Here is a 25,779-nt window from a genome sequence, read left to right on the forward strand (position 1 = left end):
AAAAAGAAGTATCCACGATTTCTTGGTGAGATGTCACAGGTTTTAGAGGCCCCTGGGAAGGTTGAGAAAGTTCTAGACTTTCCTGGGGAAATGCTGGTGTTCTCAGGATCCCTTGTTCAGATACTAAAGGGCCCAGAGCACCTTCATTGGGTTTCAAAAGACACAGAGACCCTAACACAGATTCCAAAGCTTCTGGAGTCCCTGGCACAGATTCTGAACTCTTAGAAATTGATTGTGTATATGTCAAAGGTTCTTCTGCCTCTAGACTAAGTGGTGAAGGAGCTAGTAATTTGGGAGAATCTTGTGTGGCTGACAAAGATTCTATGACCTCTTGGGTGACAGATGGTATTTCTGTACTATTTTGCATACATGCCCATATTTCCAGTGTGTCCTGGGAAGAATCAGAAAGTCCAAGATCTTCTGGATTGGATGGTGAATATCCTAAAGCCTCCTTTTCCAACCAGTGTCCTGGAGGCTCTTGAGGTAACAAGGAAGTTTCTGTAAGCCCTTGGGAAGATATTGATGTTTCTAGTACACCTTGGGCAGACATGGAAGGTCTCTGAGACATTAAGACAGAATGTTACTCTTTCAAATCCAATTGGACAGATGGAGAAGGTCCTAGACTCACTATGGTAGAGGCTGAAATTTTCAAAGCTCGTGGTGAAGCATTGGATATTCCTGGCTTGCCATGTGTACAGGTACAACCTTCCAGGTTCCCCTATAAAGACAGCCAAGGGCCTCCAGCTTCTTGAACAGATAACAAATGGCCTGGATTCCCTTGAGCAGATAGGGACAATGTCAAAGGCTCTAGGTCAGATGATATAGATCCTAGTGTTCCTCAATCAGATAAAGAAATTACCATGGGTCCTTTGGAAGAATGCATAGATCCTGAAGGATCTGAAGCAAATGGATCTGTTTGTTGAACCCCTTGTAGAGAACTCAAAGACTCATTTGGTCCCTGGAATGAAGTTAAAAGTCCCTCTGTAGGTTTAGAGAGGTCTGAAGGCTCTTCTGTGGAAAGGGAAGATCCAAAAGGCTTAGGGAAGAAAGTGAGGAACTAAGTTGGGCAGAAATTGCAAGTTCCATAGGTGAGTCATTGGATATCACATGTCCTGGGGTAGCTGTTGAAAATTTTTGTGCTCCTGATGCAAATGATGAATATCCTAGAGTCCCCTGGGAAGGCAGCAATGTTTCTACAGAGCCTGTGTATTTGCTGAAATCCTCAGAGATCCCTGGTCAGATCTCAAAATCCTTGCTGTATTTTGAGCAGGGTGGTTATATCCCTGACACACTAGTAAAGATAGTGAGTCTGCTACTGTGTAGTGTGTAGATGTGGAGTGAGTTCCTATACCTTGTGTATGTAAAGAAGGACTTGAAAACCTTTTGGAAGATATAGAATGTTGGGTAGACCTTTGTGGACATGTGGACAGATGTATGGTCCCCTTGTGTAGAGACCGGGACTCACACCTCCTTGAGCAGAATCAGAAGATGCTGGAGTCCCTTGTTCTGAGGATGAAAGACCCAGAGGATTATGAGAACTTTCATAGCATTGTGATGTATTCATCATTGCCTGGGCTGAGATAGAAAGTTTCAGAGGCCCCTGGGCAGATTGCAAAGGTGCTAGATACCCTTGACCAAATGGGAAAGTCTTTGCACCTCCTTGGGCAGAAGAGGAATGTCTACCAGGTGTTGGAGATCATGGTGGCAATGTTCCTAGATTTGCTGAAGTAGACTGAGAAGATGCTACAGCCTGCCTCACTTGTGGAAAAAGGCCTAAAGCACTGTGTGACTCTTCATATTGTGCAAATATCCCTGTGGCATATGTTGAATTTTCTCGATTTCTTTGTTTGGGGAAAAAAGAATTTGCATGAGCAAAGTTCCCTCTTGTGCCCTGGAAAATTCCTTGTGCTTTTGAAAAGATGACAAAGCTTCTAGAACCTCTGGAGTAGGTACAAGATGCTCCTGAACACCCAGTACTGATGGTGTAGGATAAAAGGTTTCTTGAGATTTCTGGCTAGGTAGGAAAGTTCCAGTGTCCCTTGGGAAACCCGGGGATCTTTGTGCAAAATGATGGGCAGTTGGAGAAAATTCTACTTCTGTCTGACAAGAAGTTGGAGGATGCAAAGTATCTTGAGCAAATGAAACACTGTGTATTCCCCTGTTTAAAAATGGGCTTTTAGATACCCTTGGGAAAAACAGAAATGTCCGAAAGCCTCTTGGAAAGATGAAGAACCTAGGGTTCCTTGTGAAGATAAACAAATTCCCAGAGACATCTGCTCAGATGACACAAATTCTGGTAGCACATGAGTATTTTGGGTAGACCACAGATGTCCTGGAGTGGGAAGCAAAGCTCCCACAGTCTCCTTTGCAGACAGGGACTTTCCTACTTTGGCTTCTGCAGATAAAAAATTCCCCTCAGTGCCCTGAGCAGATGTGGAAGACCCTAGAGTTGTTTCTTTAGATTTAGTCACTTCTAGATGGCATTCTTCAGTTTAACAAGTTCCTAGAGTTCCTTGCTCAGATCTCAAAGATGATGGTGACAACTGTAGTGATGTAGTAAGATCCAGGTGCAGTCCAGCACATCTGAAAGTGTCTGAAGTCCCTTGGTAGATGGAGAACATTCATTTGTTTCTGAAACTGTTGGGGGAGGAGTTGAATGCAGTAGATCCCCTTCAGCCTATCCAGAATATGGGTCATTGCCTGGGCTGAGCTTGAAACTGTCAGAGGCCCCTGGGCTGATTGCAAATGTGCTAGGGTCCCAGGACCAGATGGGAATGTTTCTGCCCCTCCTTGAGTAAAAGATGAATGTGTACCAGGTTCTCGAGGTGATGGTGGCAAAGGTCCTAGAGTAGACAAAGCAGATGTAGAAGAATCTGTATTCTCCCTCACTAGAGGCAAAGGGCCCAAGGTAGTCTCTGTGTGATTACATTGCCCCAAGTCCAATACCCTGAGGAATCTGCCGAAGGTTCTATTTTCCTTCAGGTGGATGACAAACAACTTAGCACAGGCAAAGTCCCCTCTGCAGCTGTGGAAAAGTCCTTACACTTTTGAGAGGTTAGCACATATCCTTGAGAGTCTTTACTAGATAGAGGATGCTCCTGAGAACCTAGTACAGATGGTGAATGTGTTACATATGCTGGTGAACATGGAATGGATTTTTGAGATTTCTGGCTAGGTAGTAATGGTCCAAAGTCCCTTGAGGAAAGTTGGGATCTTTGTCTAGAAGGTTCAGAAAGGGGAGAAAATCTCATACCTTTCTGGAAATAAGTTGGATGTTGCACAGTCTTTGGAGAAAATGGCACAGTTTTTACACTCCCTTGCTTAGTTGTGGACAGTTTTGCAGACCCTTGGTCAGAAAGGGAATTTCCAGAAGCCTCTATGGAAGATGAAGATATTAGAGTTCCTGGTAAAGAGGAAGAAATTCCCAGAGGCTTCTGATCAGATGGCAAAGACTCTGAGACCACCGGAGTGATTTGGGTGGACCCTAAAGTTCCTGGAGTGGGAGGCAAAGTTCCCACTGTCTACTTTGCTGACATGAACTTTCCTACTTTGGCTTGTGCCAATAGGAATGACCCCTAGTGCCCTGAGCAGATGCATAAAACCGTACAGTTGTTTCCTTAGATTTAGTCCCTTCAGGTATGCAAGGTCCCAGAGATCCTTGCTACGATCTCAAAATTGATGGTGACACCTGAAATAATGTAGAATGATCCAGGTGCAGTTCAGCACATCTGGAAGTGTCTGAAGTTCCTCAGGGAGAAGGAGAATATTCATTTTTTTCTGAAACTGCTGGGGAAGGAGCTGAATGGAGTAGAGCCCCTTCAGCAGATCCAGAGAGTTGAGTCATTGCCTGGGCTGAGATGGAATGTGTCAGAGACACCTGGGATGATTGCAAATGTGCTAGGTTCCCGGGACTAGATGGGAATGTTTCTGCACCTCCTTGAGTAAAATATGAATGTGTACCACATTCTCGAGGTGATGGTGGCAAAGGTCCTAGAGTAGGCAAAGCATATGTAGAAGATTCAGAATTCTCCCTCACTAGAGGCAAAGGGCCCGAGGTAGTCTCTGTGTGTTTACATTGTCCCATGACCAATATCCCTGTGGGATCTACGGAAGGTTCTAGATTCCTTCGTGTGGATGACAAGAAACTTTGCACAGGCAAAATCCCCTCTGCAGTTGTGGAAAAGTCCTTACACTTTTGAGAGGATAGCACATACTCTTGAGAGTCTTTACTAGATAGAGGATGCTCCTGAGATCCTAGTACAGATGGTGAGTGATTCCCATCTGCTGGTGAATATGAAATGGATTTTTGAGATTTCTGGCTAGGTAGTAACGGCCCAATATCCCTTGAGGAAGCTGGGGATCTTTGTCCAGAAGGTTCAGAAAGGGGAGAAAACCTCATAAATTTCTGGCAATAAGTTGGATGTTGCACAGTCTTTGGAGAAGACGGCATAGTTTGTATACTCCCTTGCCTAGTTGTGGACAGATTTAGAGACGCTTGGTCAGAAAGGGAATGTCCAGAAGGCTCTATGGAAGAAGAAGAGCGTAAAGTTCCTGGTGAAGGGGAAGAAATTCCCAGAGGCTTCTGATCAGATCCGAGTGATTTGGGTGGACCCTAAAGGTCCTGGAGTGGGAGGCAAAGTTCCCACAGACTGCTTTGCAGACATTGGCTTTCCTACTGTGGCTTGTGCAGATAAGGAATGCCCCCTAGTACCCTGAGCGGATGCAGAAAACCCTACAGTTGTTTCCTTAGATTTAGTTGCTTTAGATGAGAAAGGTCCCACAGTTCCTTGCTCAGATCTCAAAGATGATGGGAACACCTCTAGTAATGTAGTAAGATCCAGGTGCAGTCTCGCATATCTGGGAGTGTCTGAAGTCCCTTGGGTAGATGGAGAAAAAAAATACAGCAACTCATTCATCACCTTTACTTTGTGCTTCCAGGCTGGTTGCAATTATCTTGTAAGCATTAAAAATCAGTCTAACATACTGCCTATGTTCCATAGGGTTTCATTGATGTGAGGAGACATCATGACTCAGGCAACTCTTATAAGGAAAATTTAAATGAGGTTGTCTTACAGTTTCAGAGGGTCAGTACATTATTATCTTGGTAGGAAGCATGGCAGCACCCCGGTAGAGGAGGTGCTGGGGAAGGAACTAAGTGGTCTATATCTTTGTCTGAAGGCTACCAGAAGGAAGCTTGTGGCCACAGGTAGCAAGGAAGAGGATCAATTTTTGTCTCTGAGCAGAGATTGAGCACTACACAAAAGCAAGCCTACACAATGATACACTTCCTCTAACAAGACAACACCTTGTAATAATGCCACATACCATGGGCAAAAGATATTCTAATCAACACACTGCGTCACAGGACATAAAGAAAGATACTGCATGATTGCATTCCTCTAGTCACAGGTGCGACATACCTACAAGCTTATATGCACATACACACACACACACACACACACACACACACACACACACACACACACACACACCAATCGGATATGCACGTGCATACATATATATTTGTCTATTTATTTACTTACTTACTTACCTACTTACTTACTTACTTACATACTTTGTTTTAAATTTGTTGGGTAAGAACTTTCTACGTACACATAAATGAGTTTTAGCAAATTCATCTCTATCTTCTCCTCCTTGAATTGTTACCCATTTCTCCTGTATCACTTTTAACCTTATTACATTTTCATTTTTATATAGACAGCTGTGTAGTGCCATGCCCTGAGCAATCCCGTGCATGCCGCAAGCAATCACTGAGAAGAGCCGTGCCTGCCACGAGCAATCACCATTATAAGATGGTGCTAGCCTCCCCTGTGCCTAATTAGTAAACAAGCCTTCTACGCAATTGCAAGAGTGAACTCACTCCTAGTCACTGCCCATTCCTGGGGCATAATAGTGGGGTGATGGGCAAGCAATGAATCAGGAGCTGTCACGTCCCATCAGGTGCTGAAACATCATGCTGTTGGGTATATAAGCAGCGCCATTTTCCCGGTTCATGGTCTTCCTGATAAGTAAGCAATACATCTTTTGCCACAGAAGATTCCGGTTTGTTGCTTCTTTCTTGCCGGTCGAGTGGGATGCAATAAGTGGCACCGAGGAACCCGGGAACTTTATACCATCACACCAGCGCAAGGAAGATCCCTTGTTCACGGGGCGGAATCAGAACTGCAGGATGAAAGGCTCTGCAAGGTACATACAGTTTTGAAATTTCTCCAGAGTTACACACCCTTTTGATTGTTTGCACAGCGATTGCACTTTTCCTTTCAGTTTCGTTTTGTTTCCACTGCTTCCACTGCTGACTGGTTCTTAGTCGCGGTCAGGCCTGGATAGCGCCTGGACAGTGACCAGTTTCAGTCACGGTCAGGACTGGACAGTGCCTGGACAGCGTCCATTTTCAGTCACAGTCAGGACTGTACAGCGGCAGTATGAGAATCTCGCATTCTATAATAGTGGCCTTACACTCGGTACTGAAGCAGTGTGGCCTAAAATGTGCCACTAATACCTTAGAGGGATTTGTCAGGGAGATAGACCATGTGGCACCATGGTATACTTGCTTAGGGTCATTTAGGCCTTTTCATGTGTCTTGAGGCCGAGGAAAAGTTACAAAAAAGAAAAGAATGCCTTGGGAGAGATTAGAAAAGTGATGGAAAGGGAGAGAAGAAGGGAGATCCAGCTGGAGAGGCACATAAGGAAAGGAGCTTCTACCTGCCACTAGATGAGTTTAAGCAGCTAGCTCTTAGTAGCTCCGAATCTGATGAAGGACTTAGCTCCTCTGAAGAAACGGACTTGGAGGAGGAAGCAGTTCATTATAAGGGAGAAAGGTACCTGCAAGATAAAATGCAAGCTACTCAGTGCAGAAAAAGTCCAACAACGACTGGTGAAAGCCAGCTTGCTGCTCAGCCTCGGGATTGTTGGCTTCAGTATCCTAGTGAACCTCTGCCTTATGTGCTTAGGTAGTTGTCAATTTTTACCTACACGTCATGTAGGGGTAAACCCTCGAGGCATCAGGCCATTACAAGTCTGGCAAATGGATGACACTCATATTTCCTACTTTGGGAGAAATCAGTACTTACATGTTTCCTTTGACACCTGCAATGGTGTAATATTTGCCACACCTTTAACAGGGGAAAAAGCCTCTCATGTTATACAGCACTATCTAGAAGTGTGGAGTGCTGGGGCAAGGCCACAATTATTAAAACGGATAATGGGGTAGCATATACTTCTACTAAATTTCAACAATTTTGTCATCAAATGGATGTCACTCACTTGACTGGCCTTCCTTATAATCCTCAAGGACAAGGCATTGTGGAATGTGCCCACCACACACTCAAGTCTTATCTTATAAAACAAAAAGGGGGAGTTGATGAGACTCTGCCCTCAGTGCCAAGAGTAGCGGTATCTATGTCACTCTTTACACTTAATTTTTTGAATCTTGATGAGCAGGGACGTTCTGCAGCTGAGCGACATAGCTCAGACCCTGATAGACCAAAAGAAATGGTCAAACGGAAGGATGTTTTAACTGGTCTCTGGAAAGGCCCGGATCCTATCTTAATCAGATCCCAGGGAGCTGTTTGTGTTTTTCCACAGAGTGAAGACAACCCATTTTGGCTGCCGGATTGACTCACCCGCAGGATATTCATCAAGGATGGTGCAAAAATGCTGACCTCCTGAGGACTGTTCCTGATCCTGACAATGCTGAACTTGTCTCAGGTTCCTAGTATAATGGGTGAACAGATATGTGCTATTCCCTCGACTTTCCCTAAACCAATGTCAGTTCGCCATGATACTATAGTTTTTCCAAAATTCTTTACTACTAATAAAACAGTGGATTTGCCATATTTAACCTATGATCCCACTCGAGCACCATTAGGAGAAAACCACTCCTTACTAGAACAGGGTTCTTTATGTTTTCAAATTAATGGACAAGGACATTGTATCAACCTCCCAGCCTGAGCTTTAGGGAGGTTTAATGAGCACCGAGGAGGTTGGGTGAGCACAACCCAAGATACTTCTAATGTAGATATAACCTTTACAAATCGGACCTTTTGGCAGGAGGCAATTTGGGTTAATGGTACATTTGTACCACCTAACTTTTCAGACAAAGAACGTCCCCACCAACCAAAAATAGCCCCTCATTGTGTCTTGGAAGATGAAGGTCTGATCCTGCCTTGGTCTGATTGTCGATCCTCCATCACTTGTTGGGCAGATCAGAGTAAAACTTTTTCCTTTTCTTCCAACATGACAGATGACCCAAAGAATGAATTTGTTATGAAAAAGAGATTTTTCATTCAGGACTTTAGAATGCATTCCTTTCACAAGTGGGTGCTTTGAGGAGTCAATGCCAATTGTAGCGAATTCAATCCTTTGATTTTTATCCAGGGAGGAGCAGTTGTAAAGGCTTCTTTTACTGGCATCTCAAGATTTGCTCAGCACTGGGGAATACATGATAACTCCCAGGACTCTTATGGACATACTAATATCAGAGTAGAGATCACTGGGTTCAATAAAACTTTGGTAAACCAGATTATTTATATATCTCCCCCAGTCTGTGTTTACCCCCCTTTCTTGTTTATATTATTTCAAGTGATTCATTTGAAGTCTGTTCCAATGATTCTTGATGGATTTCTCAATGTTGGGATGTAACAATAAACACCCATGCCATGGTGCCACGGATCCCACTTTGGATTCCTGTTCTCGTGGAAACACCCTCCACCTTGAAAGTAAATGGGAGAAATGCCCTAAAGATACATGAAGTACACACTAGATTAGTTGAAAAGTGGAAAATTAGCTGATAAGAGCAACAGTTGTTTGGGCAGTGGTGCTTTATGCCTTTAATCCCATCACTTGGTTGGCAGAGGAGAAGAATGTCTGAGTCTGAGACCAGCTTGGTATACAGAGTGAGTTCCAAGACAGCCAGGTCTACACAGAGAAACCCTCTCTCAACAAACAAACAAACAAACAAATAAACAAACAAAAAGCACCTGTTCTATGAAGAGGACCGGGCACATTGCACCCACATAGTGGCTTACAATTTATGCACAGCTACAGTTTTAGAGAATCACTTCTCTCTTTTAGCCTCTGTAGGCTATAGAGCCATAAGTGAGAGAGAGGGCATGAGCAGACTAGCACAGAAGTGAGAGAGGGCATAGCACATAGGTGAGAGAGAGGTCCTGAGCACTCTAGCACATAAGGGAGAAAAGGGGTCTGGGCATCCAAGCACATAAGTGAGGGAGAGAGGTCCTGCACATCCTAGCACACTCTTGTAATCAAGCTCAGTACTAGGAAGGTGGAGGTGGGAGTTTACCAGGGATTGTAGTGAATCTGGATGTTCTCTTCTGATCTATTAGGACAGCATGGACTCTTCTGTTGTGGGTATGTACATACAGAAAAAGTACACACATTTTAATTTTTATGCACATAAATAAATAACAAAAATATTACAGTTGAAATTAGTAGTGCCATTTCCAGTACTTTCATGTTACACATTTCTTCATGTTTTTTCAAGTCTGCAAAAGCTTATTAACCTAGAAACTGGAAATCATTTGTCTTAAAGATGGTAGCTCATTTCCACCTCCTGAGAACTCCCTTCCAATCAATGGTGCCTGGTACTCCATGAGAGCATACACAGGGTATATTCAGCCAAAGGGTGATATCCCTGGATGAGACCTGTTTTCTCCATCTGGCATCACAAAGGGTCCTCAGAGTACTACATGTGGGTCTCTCCTGATAACGTTTTATTTGTTTGTTTGTTTGTTTTTGTTTTATTTATTTTTGTTATTGTTTTGTTTTTTATTTGTTTTGTTTTTTTGGTTTTTGTTTTTGTTTTGCTTTGTTTTTGTTTTGCTTTGTTTTTGTTTGTTTGTTTGTTTTTTTGTTTGTTTTTCCCATTGAGCAGACAAGCAAGGAAAGGTGCGGTTGTGAAGGAGTTCACTTCTGAGTGACCTGGAAGAGATAACCAGCTCTGATCAGGGTTATTGGACTGTTAAAGGATGAGTGACTGGAGGGAAATCTCAGTCCCAAGATGCCACTATGTGAGGAAAAACCTCCAGATCTGCATTTCCTACGGCTTCTGAGGGTTAAATGAAGGAGGAAGATCATATTTTTTTTCTCTTTTTTTCCATTTTTTTAACTAAGAAGACATTATAGTTTTTAAGCGAAGAATGGCTCTTAAGAAAATGATGGTGATCCCAAAGGAAGATTACTTATTACTTTTGGACTTTGATGATGAAGAAGATGACATAAATATTTCGGAGGAATCTCTTTCTGAAGGTTACTGCGTATTCAGTGTTGGGTATTAATTGTGTGTTGTGCAGTTCACTAGACTTTTACCTAGTCACCTGAAATGGAAGAAGTCTTTTCTCAGAGATTTTATATACTTCATTTGAAATTTTACCTATATCTATATATTCCTATACCCACGTTTTAGCAACACATATAACTACTCTTGACACTATAGTCACAATATGTTGATAAAAATAACTTGTTATGATTTTGCCACCGGATAATACCTGAACATTGTTCCAATAATGTTTTTGCAAAACTTGAATTTATTTCAAGAACATTAGAAATAATTTATTTCATTCTTTTTTATTATTTATTTTCTTTTTTTCTTTTTTTTACATTTCAAATGTTATTCCCTTTTCTATTTTCCCCTCCAAAAATCCCAGTCCTCTCCCCTCTATCCCTGCTCTCCAACACACCTACTCCCAATTCCTGGCCCAGGCATTCCCAAAACTTGGTCTTAGGAACTTTACAAGAACAAGTGTCTCTCCTCCCATTGATGACATACTAGTCCATCCTCTGCTACATATGCAGCTGTAGGCATAAGTCACAACTTATGTTTACTTTGATTGGAGATTTAATCTCAGGGAACTCTGGGAGTACTTGTTAGTTGTTTTTCCTCGTAGAATGTTCCTTGTGTACTTTCTCTAGCTCCATAATTAGGGACCCTGTGCTCAGTCCAATGGATTTCTTTGAGCATCCACTTCTGTATTTGTCAGGAAATGGCAGATCGTCTCAGGAGACAACTATATCAGTCTCCTGTCCCTAAGCTCTTGTTTGGCTCTTCAACAGTATCTGGGTTTGGTGGTTGTTTATGGTACGGATCACAGAATGAAGCAGTGTCTGGATTCCTTCAGTCTCAGTTCCAAACTTTTTCTCTGTAACTCTTTCCATGGGTCTTTTGTTCCCAATTCTAAGAAGGAACGACATATCCACACTTTGGTCTTCCTTCTTGTTGAGTTTCATGGGTTTTGCAAATTTTACATTGTTTTTTCTGAGCTTCAAGGATAATATCCACTTATCAGTGAGTATATATCATGTGCTTTCTTTTGTGATTGTGTTATCTAACTTAGGAACATATCATCCAGATCCATCCATTTGTCTAAGAATTTCATGAATTCATTTATTTTAATAGTGATGTAGTATTTCATTATGTAAATGTACTATATTTTCTGTATTCATTCCTCTGAAGACGGGCATCAGGTTTATTTTCAGCTTCTTGCTATTATAAATAAGGGTGCTATGAACATAGTGATGCATGTATCCTTATTACAAGTTGGAATATCTTCTGGATATATGCCCAGGAGGACTATTGCTGGATCTTCAGTAGAACTATTACCACTTTTCTGAGGAAACCCCACCTGCTTTCCAGAGTGGTAGTACCAACTTGCAATTCCACAAGCAATGGAGGAGTGTTCCTACTTCACCACATACCCACCAGCAACTATTGTCATCTGAGTTTTAGATCTTAACCATTCTGACTCTGTGAGGTGGAATCTTAGGGTTATTTTGACTTTCTGTTCCCTGATGATTAAGGATTTTGAACATTTATGAGGTGCTTCTCAGCCATTCAGTGTTTCTTAATTTAGAATTCTTTGTTTATAACTGTCCCCATTTTTTAAAATAGTGTTATCTGATTTTCTGGAATCCAGCTTCTTGAGTTCTTTGTATATATTGAATATTAGTCCCTTATCTGATTTAGCATTGATAAAGACTTTTTCCCCGATTTGTTCTAATGATAGTGCCCCTTGCCTTACAGAAGTTTTGCAATTTTTGAGGTCCCATTTGTCTATTTTTAATCTTATAATAACAGCCATTGCTGTTTTGTTCAGGAATATTCCCCATTTAACCTTGTCTTCTAGGCTCTTCCACACTTTCTCCTCTATAAGTTTCAGTGTCTCTGGTTTTATATGCAGTTCCTTGATCCAATTAGACTTGAGCATTGTACAAGGAGATGAGAACAGATCAATTTGCTTTCTTCAATATGCTAACTGCCAGTTGAGCCAGCACCATTTTTTGAAAATGCCATTTTCTTTCCACTGGGTGGTTTTATCTCCTTTGTAAAAGATCAAGTGACCACATGAGTTTGGGTTCATTTCTCTGTCTTCAGTTCTGTTCCATTTATCTACCTGTCTAACACTATTCCTGTACCAGGAAGTTTTTATCATAATTGCTCTGTAGTATAGCTTGAGGTCAGGCATGGTGATTACAAAAGACATTCTTCTATTGTTGAGTATAGTTTTGGATATAGTAGGTGGTTTTTTTTTTTTTTTCAAGATGAATTTGCAAATTGTCCTTTCTAACTCAGTGAAGAAATGAGTTGGAGTTTTGATGGTGATTGCAATGAATATCAGATTGCTTTTTGAAAGATAGCCATTTTTACTATATTAATCCTGCCAAATCATTAGCATGGGAGATTTTACCATCTTCAGAGATCTTTGATTTCTTTCTTGAAGAAACTTGAAGTGTTTATCATACATATATTTCACTTTCTCAGAGTCACACCAAGGAATTTTATATTATTTGTGACTACTATGAAGCACGTTTTTCCCTAATTTTATTCTCATACTATTTGTCTTTTCTGCAGAGAAATTCCACTGTTATGTTTAAATTAATTCTAAATTCAGCTCCTAAGCTGAAAATGTGTATCAGGATTAGGTTTTCTCTGTTGTAATTTTTGGGGTCATAGATACATGCTATCATATCTTCTGGAAATAGAGAAATTTTGACTTCTTCCTTTCCAATTTGTATTCATCTGTTATCGTTTTTTTTTTTTCTTGTATGATTGCTCTGGCTAGTATTTCAAGTACTCTATTGAATAGGTAGGGAGAAAGTGGGCAGCCTTGTCCAGTCCCAGATTTTAGTGGGATTCCTTCCGGTTTCGGACCATTTAGATTAAAGTTAAATCCTGTGCTTCTTTTTCTCTTCTTTTCTTTTCTTTTCTTTTCTTTTCTTTTCTTTTCTTTTCTTTTCTTTTCTTCTTCTTCTTTTTTTTTTTAGGTGTATGCCTTGAATTCCTGGTCTTTCCTGGAATTATTATGAATGGGCATTGTATTTATCCAACTATTTGCTCAGCATCTAATTGAATAATCATGTGGTTTTTGTAGTTGAGTTTTTTGTTTTGTTTTTGTTTTTGTTTTGTTTTTTTTGTTTTTTTTTCTAGAATGGATTTAATTGATGGATTTTCGATATTAAACGCTCCCTGAATCATAAAAAGGAGGCCAACTAGGTCATGATGGATTATCCTTTTGATGTATTCTCAGACTCGTTTTGAAAGGATTTTATTTAGTATTTTTGCATCGATATTCATAATGGAAATTGGAATAAAGTTTCCTTTCTTCATTAGGTTTTGTATAGTTGTAATCTTGCTTCATAGAACATATTAAATAGTGTTCCTTCTCTTTTAATTTTGCATAATAGTTTGAGGCGTATTGGTATTAGGTCTCCATGAATATCTGATAGAATTCTGAACTAAACCCATCAGACCCTGGGCTTATTTTTGGTTGGGAGACTATTAACGATTGCTTCTAATTCTTTAGGGGTGTTATGACCCACACTACAGTCTTGCCAGAAAGAATGCCCACAGGACACTCGGATCCTTCTGCAGTAAATCTTTAATGCATCTCGAGAGATAGATGATCAGCTTTAGGACAGGAGACCCAGAGAGCAGAAAACCCCTCCCTTATATAGGCTTTGAAGTACAGTTAGAAGTATGGTTGGAGACGTGCACCACCGGAATTATCTGCCCACCATCAGCCTGATGACGCCATTGGAGAGACAGGGCTCAGGTAATGGAAAGATACCCCGATGCCTGTGCACACTTATCACGAGCAATAGTGACAATGGTGTTGTGAGCACCATCTTGTCCTTCCTGGGGGAAGGACACTAGGACACTCAACATTCTTGAAAGATGACATATCTCCCAGAAAGAAGCTCAAATTAGACCACAACGCCATTCCAGTTCAGTGCTTAGCCCCAAAACTCTCCTGGGCTGTTAAAGCACAACCGCTTCAACCCATGCAGCAAGACTCGCCTCAGGGTTTTGTGGAGCTGGATGTCCAGCAACCTTATTGCTTGAGCATTATCGATATTCATATATTGGGGGAGACACCCTGCTCCAAAGCAACAAGTGCCTGGGTTACTACCATCCTGTCCCTCCTTGTTTGGGATTTAAGTTTGCAGATCATCCATAGTAGGAGCAGTACTCCACTGTACACAGCCACTCCAAACAAACCCACCCCCACCCATTGCTTGAAGTAGGAGAATGATGCTTAAATCCAGGTAGAAAATCCTTCCATCAATGACAGGTCAAGACACGTTGAATCGACTTATAAGATGGTGATCCTCAGCTCCCGGAGTGTCTGTTCAAATTCTATGTTCCAATTCTGTAACAAATAACTAGACAAAGCCTTTTATAGGTTAGCTGCTCTTGTAAAATTCTGAAATTGTAGTAAGGTGATACAGACGCTAGGCAGCTTATGTTTGCAACCCAGCTGAGGCATTTGCCAAAGAATATATACCTGCTCTTGGACCAGATCAATCCGTTGGTTTACCAACATGAGGCCTCTCTGTATCTGGGAGTTGGCCATGGCCTGCCTGTTCAGGGCCAATGTCACTCTTGCCTAAAGGTCATTTTATAGTTTGCGTTGTCTGAACCGTAGCAGACAAGGCAAAGGCTGAAACAGTGACAGAGGCAGCTACTGCTGCTGTTGCTACCAAGCCAACTATAATAGCAGAGATTCCAAAATCTCTCTTTTCTCTAAATAAGCTTAAATTCTAGAGGCTTCCACAGGAACTGGAACAAATCTAGGCACATGAGTAAACAAAGCAAAGGGATACTTAGTAGCATCCCAACACAGGGTATAGAAACTTTCATTAAGCAAGCAATCTAACTCTAATTATTATTTAAACTTTTATTACTTACCACCCACAGAAAGGGGGCCAAACACAAACCGGGGTGACAGTATAATTCACCCTTTTAAATGCTTTATATTTAGTATTAGAGGAGGACCGATCGAATGACCCCAAACCAGCACTCAAAGTGCCCTACCACTCAAAACCCATTTGGCCCTTTTCACTATATCCACCTTCAATCATGGCCATAGGTGAAAGATCGGTACAGCTCTCATTAAGCCCACAAAGTAACCATTGATCAAAAGGGTTAGCATCTGCCCGATCAGGATCCATGAAGATAAAATCACGTCCAGCAAGGATTTCATTAATCTCTACATTTACATATGGGGAAAAGGAAAAAAAAATCCTTCAACCACCCAAAAGGGTTTTCTGGCCTGGCACCCAGTCCAAGGAAGCATGGAGTCCTCCGAGGATCTTCCTTTACAAAAGGGTGCCATTCTGGGTTGCTGGGGCAGTGCTTTCCTGTATTTATGACTAGGCCACCAGCCTTGGATTATCAAGGCATTGGCTATTATTTCAGAGTGGGTTCCCCAAGCAGCTGCTTTCAACCAGGCCACTGATTGATTTTATAAGGATATACACTGGCGTTTGGTCTTTCAAGTCAGAGATCATTACAAAGCACAGGCTTCCTTTGAGGGAGAAGTTCTGTTTTCCATCAGAACCTGAATTTGTCAATCTAATGGTAAAAAGGCAAGTCCCAGCTCCCTATCAGTAGTAAAGAAATGTGGAAAAACTTGTGCACTGTGCATGACAGGCATGGGCAGAATGTTAGACATAATACCCCAACACAATTCCCCCGATATTCTAGGAACCATGATCTCCAGTAGAAGGGTCAGTATCCATCATTGTTTCCAGAATTCCCTCTTTTGTCCACATCTTCTGAAGGGGAGATCCTTCAGATGAGGCATTCTGGAACCCAAAGGGGATTGTCTTCTTCCTGTGGAAAGACACAAATAACTCCCCAAGATCTTATTAAAATAGGATGCAGGCCTCTACATTTTCCGGTTAAGACAACTTTCCATTTGATAATTTCTCTAGATCTGTTTGGTTCTGAACAGTGACGATAAGCTGCAGTGTGGCCTTGCTCATCAATATTCAAAAAATTAAGAGTAAAGAGTACCATGGAGATGTCCACTCTCAGTGTTAAGGGTAAGAGCCTCATCGACTCACCCTTTCTTTTTGATAAGGTAAATTTTAACAGTGTGGTGGGCACGTTTCACAATGTCTTGTCCCTGTATGGCAAACCAGTTAAATAAGTTACATTCCTCTGTAGACAGAATTGTTGAAAATTTTGAGAGGTGTAGGCCAGTCCATTATCTGTTCTAAGAAATTTGGTTTGTCCCCAAGCACTCCAAGCTTCAAGGCAAAGTTGAATTACATGTGAGGCTTTTTCTTAGTAGAGGGATCAGTTTTACTGCCCTCTTTTCTCTCTCCCCTTCCTTCTGAATCCCTGGGAGGGCCCTTTTTCTTAGAGATGTCTTTCTTTTTTCGAGCTCCCATCCTCTCATTCTGTTAGGTTTCTGACATACTGTCCTGAACCTCTTCTAGTATTCCCTGTTCCTCCACATTGGCTGTTTGGCAGGTTTCATCCTCTAGACAGTTTTATATCAGCTTCCAAATGCCTTGGTGCCCAGGCGTAAGTCTCCCTCTCCATGCTTAAGGTCAAGGTCACTTCCTAGCTTACTACATAAGGCTACAGTTAGAGACCCCGAACAATAATACCAGGGAGAAATGCGATCCACTTCCTTAACAAAGTTCTGCAGCGTACTGGAGGCAACCTGCCTGTAATGCAGTGATCACTGACTGTGAGGAGGCCATGATAGAGTGAGTCCCTGCTCCTGATCTACACCCCATTTATAGTACTCCTTAAGCAAAGCGAAAGTAAACACAGTGCTCTGCTCCCTTATCTATGGAAGGCTTAGAAGATACCTCAGTGCTGCCACTTATCTATGTCGGACTGACAACACCTCATTTTTCAGCACCAGCCTCGATGGACCTCAAATTTCAGCACCAGCCTCGATGGACAGAATAAGAAACAGAATGAAGGCCAGGGCAACCAAGACTAGAGCTTCTAATGCCCCTTCCTAGGGTGCATCTAGATTAAGACCAAAATCAATAGGGATAAGAGGGTCACGATGGATACCTCTCCAAACTTACCTTTTCCCTGCAGTTCTGTATCCACCCCGTCTCCAGGGGTTCTCCTCAATGCCAGCGATGTTGATCCTGGGTTTATGGCACCAGATGACCTGCGCTACCATCTTGCCAGCAAGAACACATGCAGGACACACAGATCTTTCTGCAGTAAAGCTTTAATACATCACCAGAGATAGATGAACAGTTTCAAGACAGGAGACCCAGAGAGCAGAAAACCCCTCCCTTATATAGGTTGCAAAGTATGGTTAGAAGTACGGTTGGAGACGTGAATCACCTGAATTGTCTGCCCACCATCAGCCTGATGACGCCATTGGAGAGGCAGGGCTCAGGTAATGGAAAGATACCCTGACGCCTGAGCGTACTCACCATGAGCAATGGTGACAATGGTGTTGTCAGCGCCATCTTGTATTGGTGACCGTGAGGGCGGCTCCTCACAGTGGTAGAAGTAATTACAGGGTTTCTCTGATCCTGATTTGAATTTGGTACCTGATATCTGTCTAGAGAAGTGTCCATTTTATCCAGATTTTCAAGTTTTGTTGAGTACAGCCTTGAATAGTAGGATCTGATGATATTTAAAATTTACTAAATTTCTGGTGTTATTTCTCCCTTTTCATTTCTGATTTTGCTAAATTGGATACTGTTCTTGTGGTCTGTATTTAGTCTGTCTAATGGTTTATCTATCTTGTTGATTTTCTCAAAGAACAAGCTCCCAGTTTGTTTGATTATTTTTGTACTGTTCCTTTGTTTCCACTTGGTTAATTTTAGCACTGAGTTTGATTATTTCCTGACTTCAACTCCTTTTGGGTGAATTTGCTTCCTTTTGTTCTATAGTGTTAAGGTGCGATGTCAACCTACTCCTATATCCTCTCTCCGGTTTCTTTTAGAGGCATTCAGAGAGAGCTATGAGTGTCCCTCTTAGGGCTATTTTCATTGTGTTCCATATCTTGCAGTATGTTGTAGCTACATTTTCATTAAACTCTAAAAAGTCTTTAATTTAGTTCTATATTTCTTCCTTGACTGTTTTGTCACTGACTAGATTGTTGTACACATTCCACGTGTATGTAGGTTTTCAATTATTTATATTATTGTTGAAGTTAGTCTGTGGTGATCTGATAGGAAGCAGGAAATTATTTCAATAATTTTATATCTGTTGAGGCATGTTATGTGACTGAGTGTATGGTCAATTTTGGAGAAGGCATCATGAAGTCCTGAGAAGAAGGGACATTCGTTTGTTTTAGGATAAAATGTTCTATAGATATCAACTAAACGTATTTGCTTCATAAATTCTGCAAGTTTCACCGTGTATCTTTTTAGTTTTAGTTTCCAGGATCTGTCCATTAATGAGGGAGGGGTGTTGAAGTCTTCCAATATTATTGTGTGTGGTACAATATGAGTTTTGAGCTTTACTAAAGTTTCTTTTATGGATGTGGATGTCATTGCATTTGGAGTATAAATGTTTAGATTTGGGAGTCCATCTTGGTAAATATTAACTTTAATGAATATGACGTTTCCCGCCTTGCCTATTTTAATAACTTTTGGTTGAAAGTCAATATTATTTGATATTAGAATGGCTGCTCCAGCTTATTTCTTCAGATCATTTGCTTGGAAAGTTCTTTTCCAGCCTTTTAGTCTGAGGTAATGTCTGACTTTGTCCTTGGTGTTTGTTTTTGGTATGCTGAATATTGCTTACACATCCATTTTTTTATTCTATGCCTTTTTACTGGTGAACTGAGTCCACTGATATTAAGAGATATTAAGAAAAGTCATTGTTGCTTCTGTTATTTTTGTTATTAGAGTTGGAATTTTGTTCATGTAGCTATCTTCTTTGAGGTTTCCTTCAACTTTAATTTCTTCTTTTTTCTCGATTGTAATTTCCCTCTTTATATTGAAATTGTCCCTTTATTATCATTTGGTGTGCTGGATGCATTGGAAGATATTGTGTAAATATTGTTTTGTCACAGAATACCTTGTTTTCCCAAGCTATGTTAAAAGAGTTTTGCTTTATATAGTAGTCTTGGCTGGCATTTCTGCTCTCTTACATTCTGTATGACTTCTACCCGAGATTTTCTCCTTTCATAGTCTTAGGGGTGAAGTTATGTGTAAACCTGATAGATTTTGCTTTATATATTACTTGACCATTTTCCCTTACTGCTTTTAATATTCTTTCTTTGTTTTGTGCATTTGGTGTTTTGACTATTATATGATGGCAGAAATTATTTTTTTCTGGTCCAAATAATTTGGCGTTCTGTAGTCTTCTTTTTTATTCATTAACATATCTTTCTTTAAGTTAGGGAATTTTTTTTCTATAATATTGGTAAAAATATTCACTAGCCCTATAATTTGGAAACCTTACTTCTTATCTATATCTATACCGGATTTTATGTACGTAATTATGTCATTTCTAAAAGCTGTTTCAAAAATTCACCTGGGCAGTATTTCCTGAGAAATTCAAATCATTAATACTTTATTCCCTTTTACTAATATAGCATATAATGTTTCCATTTTCTTTGTCTTTATAGTACAGAGCCCAGCATTTGACAAAGATGAGAATACATCATCTCAGGAAGAAACAGATGAAGATACGGTGTAATATTTTCAATTTTTTCCCATTTCAATAGAGTACTTCAAAAGTGGTGTTTGTGATCCCTTAACTGGAGACGTAGATTCAGGAAAATGAGCAATTCAGGGTCAGATGCTCTTATATGTGTAGATCAAGACCAGATTGTGGTCCTTTAGACATTGTGATCACAAAAATATAGCAACTAGTACAATACAACCACCTGCATGAGATGTTCCCAAATATACACACAAAGAAAAGGAGAACCATTATAAAAATAAGAGAAGGACCATTTGGGAAGAAGAAGGATCTCAGCAATGGTAGTACAGTTATGAAGAAGTGCTGTGAGGTGTAAATGTATGAATTGTTTAAAGTAAATATTACAAGTTTTTTTTTTTTTTTGGAATTCTACCATGTATTTTATATGGATATGACATTTGGTTCAAATCAAATATTATATATTTATTAAAAATAATTAAAATAATTTTCTGTGTAAAGTTTTGTGTGTGGTAGAAAAAATGTCCTACGGTGAGACTCCAACTTAAAATGTATCTCACAGGAAGGTAAATCCCCTAGAGGTTCCCCAAGCTTGTTTTCCCTGATCTCTGAAAATACAACTAGGAAGAAGCTCTTTGTTCTCTATAGCCAGCAAAAAGGCTTTTTGTTTCTATACTTTTCAACCAGAGATGCCTGCCTTCTTGTGCCAAGGACAATGAGATAAAAATTTAGAAAGGACTCACGCCCCACTCCTGCCTTGAAAATTTCACCAAGAACACCAGGAAGAGAAGAACTCCCCTGCCAACATTTCCCAACTCCTCCCAACTCTCCTCCCAACTCCTCCCAATTCCTCAGCTAGCTGTTAAAAGCCCCTTACTGTCACAGCTCGGTGTCAAACTCCCCTGCCCTGCTAGGCAGAGTGACTTTGTCCTCAGCCAACTAATAGTAAAACCTCTTGCAGTTTGCTTCAGTTGTGGTTTTCTCTTGGGTCATTGGGGTGCTGGCCAGCTCATCCCGGGACTTGAGAGGAGGCCCAGCTTCTGAGGTCTTACATTTGGGGGCTTCTCCACCATGATTTGTGGCCTACCCCAATTCTCAGAGACCCTGCTTGGAGGTAGGATTCTATCTTTGTCTGTATCTTTGTCTCTATCTTTTTCTATAACTTTCCTCTATCTTTGTCTCTATTTTTTTGTGCCAGCTCTGTTTGAATTCACTATTCTCCGTTTGCAGTTGTAAATGCTCGTGAGAGCAACGAACTCCCTTTTTCAGATGGAAAAGGGTTACTGACAGACATGTCAGGAGAAACCGGCTGCCACCCTGTGGGACATCCCAGGAGTTCTGAGGGAGTTCCAGGGATACCTGGAGATCTCCTATCAGTGTGCCAAGTGAGAGTTTGCTCACTCGACTGTCTGTTTCTGTTACTGGGTGCCAAGTGAGTGTGTGCTCTCTCGGCCATCTTATTGGAGCCTGGTCTTGGTTATTATAATCTTTTTTGTGTATATATTTTTTTTCCCTGTATGTGACTCTGATGATGAGACCGACTATTAGCATGCCCCTTGGACTGACCCTTGATCACTGGACTGAAATTAAGACTAACACTCACATTATCTCTGTGGATGTCTGAAATAGATTTTAGAGAACTTTCTGCTCTACAGAATGGCCAGCTTTGATGATAGTTGGCCACTAGAGGGCACTCTTTGTTTGGTTCTGTTTTCAGCTCTTAAAGTTGTTTAACAGAGGGGACCAGGGTCTCAGCCAGATTATGTGCCCTACATTCTCATCTAGAAAAATTCAGCATGGGATCCCCCCTCTCCCATCCTGTTTAAAGCCTTGGGTTCAAAAGAATAATCCAGGCTCCCCAGTCCTGGCCCTCTGCCACCCAGAGGGGGGAAAAAAAGTTAAAACAGGCACAGGTTGAACTGCAGCCCACGGTTTCTCCCAAGATCTATCCAGAGTTAGAAGAACCTCCAAAATGGCATAGCACACCACCCCCATATTGCCAACTGGTCCCCTCCAAGAACTCTCAACAGGGTGCCACTAGATATTTGGGGAGGGACCAGTTGCTAACGCCCAAGGCCAGCGAGCTCGAAGCCCAGAGTGACCAGATTCAACCATTGCACTGCCTTTATGTACTTATGACCCTCCTCCAGCAGGCCCCAGACAACTGCTGACCCTTCAGTAATGGCCCTTTTCCTCCTCTGAGCTCTATAACTGGAAGGCAAATCATACCCCTCTTCTTTGAAAACCCCTCTAGCCTGCTAATCTAATGGAATCTCTCATATTCTCTCTTCAGCCTACTTGGGATGACTGTCAGCAGCTACAGATTCTTTCACCACAGAGGAGAAGGAAAGGATTCTGAGAGGAAAGAAATAGCATGCTGGGGGCCAATTGACTACCAATAAAACTTCTGAATGAAATGGATGCAGCCTTCCCTCTGACATGTTCTGACAGGACTGACCATATGGAGCAATTGACAATTTTCTGCTGGGCTCTGATAATAGGACTGAAAGGAGCTGGCAGGTGCCCCACCAATTTGGCCAAGGTAAGAGAGATCCTACAAGAGAAAAAGGAGCCCCCAGCAGTGTTTTTAGAATACCTCTGAAAGGTATAGAGGTGTTACATTACCTTTGACCCTACTTCGGCGTGCCAGCAGGTGACAGGTGTCATGGCTTCCATTGGGCAGTATTCTTCTGACATTAGGAAAAGGTTACAGCGTCTAGAGAGTCTGAAAACATTATCTTTACAACATCTGTTTAAGGAGTCAGAGAAAGTGTACCATAAGAGAGAGAGTGACAAGCCAGCACCAGGGTATATTGGGCTCTGAGTCTGCAGACACCCTTAAGGTCCCCAAAAGACCCTCAATAGGATCATAAGACCTCTGGTGAATGGAACACAACCTCTGCTCCAATCCAATCTCACAGGATCTGAGACTGCATTAATTAGGGAAGCAGAAAAACTGGCCTGACAATGGTCACAAGTCCCTCTGGTCTGTGCCAGCACCTGGGCAACTTGTTGGACGGAGTCTGAGGACAGCCCCAAGGTCCTCACAGAAACATCCACGAGATCTTAAGACCTTTGGTGAATGGAAAACAACTTCTGCTCCAATCCTATCATGCAGGACCTGAGACTGCATTCATTAGGGAAGCAGATAAACCGGCCTAACCAGGGTCACAAGTCCCTTCCAATCCATTACAGCACCGGGGACCTTGGGGGCAGAGTCTGTGGACACCCCAAAGGTCCCCACAGGACTCTCCATGGGATCTTAGTACCTCTAGTGAGTGGATTACAACATCTGCCAGGAGGAAGGTTCGAACACCAGATATCTGGGACCCTTCTCTGCAAGAGGAGATCTTGCCTGCAGAGAGTACTCTGAACACTGAAACTCAGGAGAAAACTAGTCTCCGAGGTCTGCTGATAGAGGCTAACATAATCACCTGACCATCGTTATGGCAACTATTAGAAAACAAAGCATTTAATTGGAGGCTTTGTTACATTTTCAGAAGATTGGTCAATCATCACGGGAGGTACCCCATCACTGGAGCAATAGAGAACTATTGATCCTTAGGCAAAAAGAGAGATTCTGCCATTGTATTGGCTCCTTGAAAACTCAAACCCATCCTTGTTGACACACCTATCCTCCAATGAAGCCACACCTTCTCATATTCCTTCTAATCTTTAAACTCACTGCCACTTCCTGGTAATGAAATATTCATATATATGTGTCTATAGGGGATTTATTATTCAAACCGCCACTTTTCCCATGGCTCGATCAGCTATTTTTTTTTAAATACAACCTAAGGGGCTCCCATTTATTAAGGACTACTTATGAGCTTAGCCACAGTGATGGGCCCTCCCACATCAATCATTAGCCTAGAAAATAACCCATAGACTTATCTAATGACTAAGTACTTGGAGACAGATGTTCAATTGTTCTCTCTTCTCAGGTAACTGTTGATTGTCAAGATTGGGAAAAAAATAATGTTCCATCACAGTAATGTTTAACTTACTCCATAACCTACAAAAACATTACTCAACACCATCTTCTGCATTCTGCCCCTTCATAGACACACTTCCATGTATGGCATAAGTGAAGGGTGACTACCTCCATCAGCAAGGATACTCAATAATATGTGACATGAACTGAATATTTCCTATAGCCTCACAACCCCCACATTCTACTGTGTGTTACACTTATTGGGGGACTTGCCAATCTGTCCAATATCCTGCCACCAAAGCTATGACAAAAAAAAATCCTCATCATGAAATCCAATGAATTTTACCTGATTTCTTTCTCCTGAGGCAACTGAGAGTTATCCCTTAATGCTTATATTGGTGTCTGATTCATCTGTAATAAACCCACTACTATTTAGAGCTACATCACAGGAGGTATGACAAATACCATCTCCCATGAGTTGGCCAAGCCTTTTCAGCAGCTTTTTTGAAGTATCCTTTCTATACTAAAAAATCCATTGATTCCTTTATTTTTAAGTGTGTAATTTAATGATTTTAACACATTTTCACCTCCGTTCCATTTTCCCCTCATTTTCTTCTACTTCATATGATATTGCAATCTATTAAAGTATAGTAGTGAATACAGCGAAAGGACCAGTGTGTGAAGCAGCAAATTTCTTTATTTCTCAGACAACAGATACACTGCCAGAATCTTCCAGGTACAACTGCTTGGTAACTTTGTGACTAATGTTAGCATGATTCTTCCAGAAAAAAAGCTTAAAGAATTAAGCCATGGTTACACTGGACCAGACAAGTCAGTATCAATAGTGAAAAACATTCATGTAAATCATTTTCATCACTGTTACAATGTGTCTTAGCAGCAAGGAAAACAGGTCCATGGTCACAAGAGTATGAAAGAGGCATCAAGGTGCACAGTTGTCTAACTTATTAGCAGCCAGTAAGCATCAACACAGGAAGTGACCAAAGACAATAAATACCTTCCAAGACATGTTCCCAAGTGCCTCACCCCTTCCATGCACACCCATCAATCAATTAACTCATTGATTAAAGCCCTCAGGGTCCAATCACTTTTCAGATTGTGTATATTGTTCTACCTTTGAACATTGTACTTTGGAACAAAATCTTCATCAAAGACCCACGATTGACATTGCAAACCCATTTCACTACAGAATTCTTTATGTTACAAAATGTGATAGGATCTATCTGTCTCTTTAATGGTATCTCTGTCTAGCAGTTACAAAAGCAGAACGTCCAGGCCAACAGAATCATCACCTCCATCAGCTTTTTTTTTTTAATATGAGTTCAAGAAGAAGGAAAATGCAATGCAAGTTAAGGGTCTTGATCCCCTATCCTTCCAGCTTAAAGCCATAGGGTGGACCCAGAAGTTTAGGTCAAAAGTGTAAATTTCACCTATACTACAAAGAACTGTGATGATTTCTAGCCATCTCCAGTTTCAGTGTGGTATTTAGTCCCACCATCTACATCAAGGCATATTGCCTAATGTGAAATAATGCCAGCCGTTTATTGCAAAAACCACTATGTGTTGACTTGGATGTAAAATGAGACATCTATAATATAGACACACTTGTACACACACACATACTCACAGAAAGAGGCAAGAAGTAGAGGAGATGAGTCTTAGGATCCCTCAATGAAGAGATAGTGGAAATCTTGTAAGGTAGAGAGGTCATTGAGAAACTGTATGTCTCTATCTGCACAAAATCAGGCCAGTGTGCCTTCCATCAATGAGTGGTAGGTTCTCACTATCCATCATCCCCATTTGACAAGGTATGGACAGTTAATGAAAGATGGAGAGTCAGTTTTCATCAAAGGTATGCCCTTTGAAGGTTATAAGTTGGCCAATCACTACTGGTAGCCTCATATCC

Source organism: Mus musculus, chromosome Y (genome assembly GCF_000001635.26).
Source record: "Mus musculus strain C57BL/6J chromosome Y, GRCm38.p6 C57BL/6J".
In the NCBI taxonomy this organism is placed as follows: domain Eukaryota; kingdom Metazoa; phylum Chordata; class Mammalia; order Rodentia; family Muridae; genus Mus; species Mus musculus.